The sequence below is a fragment of the Nestor notabilis genome, unplaced genomic scaffold, assembly GCF_000696875.1.
Source record: "Nestor notabilis isolate BGI_N333 unplaced genomic scaffold, ASM69687v1 scaffold338, whole genome shotgun sequence".
NCBI lineage: Eukaryota > Metazoa > Chordata > Aves > Psittaciformes > Psittacidae > Nestor > Nestor notabilis.
In genome coordinates this window covers 47,974-48,651 of record NW_009939496.1, presented here as the reverse complement: position 1 = coordinate 48,651, position 678 = coordinate 47,974, and the positions used below count along the sequence as shown (strand labels likewise).

Here is a 678-nt window from a genome sequence, read left to right as displayed (position 1 = left end):
GGACTGAGTGTCCGACTGAACGAAATCTCCAAATTACAAATCCTCATTCTTATGGGAGACTTTAACATCCATTACATCTGTTGAAACGAAAAGACAGCAGGATGCAAGTAATATGGCAGGTTTCTGAGGGGTAAGAACACAGATGCTAGGTAGACCATTCAGGAATGATGCAGTCCTGGAGCTGTTTGAAGAAGGCAAGTAGCAAAGTACATACCTAAGGCTCAGGAGAGGAGACTTCAGGTTATTCAAGTATCTGTTAGATGTGGTATCACTTATGAAGCTTAAGAGAATGCATATTCTTTAAAAACAATCTCTAAGCACCAGTAGGAAAAAGGAATATTACAAGACTAGCTTGAATCTGTAGCTCATAACTGAGCTCTGAAGTGAAGGGAGGGGGAGTACACAAGTCAGGGCAGTCATAAAGGACTATAGAAACATTTCTATGGCATGCAGGGACAGTGTTGAGAAAGTCAAAGCTGAAACTGAAACTGGGTATCAAGAACAGCAAGAAAAGCTTCTACTGCTTTATTGTCAGCTATATATCAAACGTAAACCCACTGTCTTTTTTCTTTTTTTTTTTTTTTTTTTTTTGAAAGCAGATTCCAAAGGAGTAAGAAAATTAACAAACAAAAATTTGGGGTGGTTTTAACCACTGCATGAAATATTTTTTTTTTTTTT

General features: G+C 37.5%; 1 protein-coding gene across 1 annotated transcript in view; it reads left to right on the top strand.

Annotated features, from left to right (window-relative positions):
• The window catches only part of KIF15 (kinesin family member 15), a 33,123-nt gene that overhangs the window by 11,300 nt on the left and 21,145 nt on the right, over positions 1 to 678 (top strand). The gene's annotated exons all lie outside the window — the stretch shown is intronic.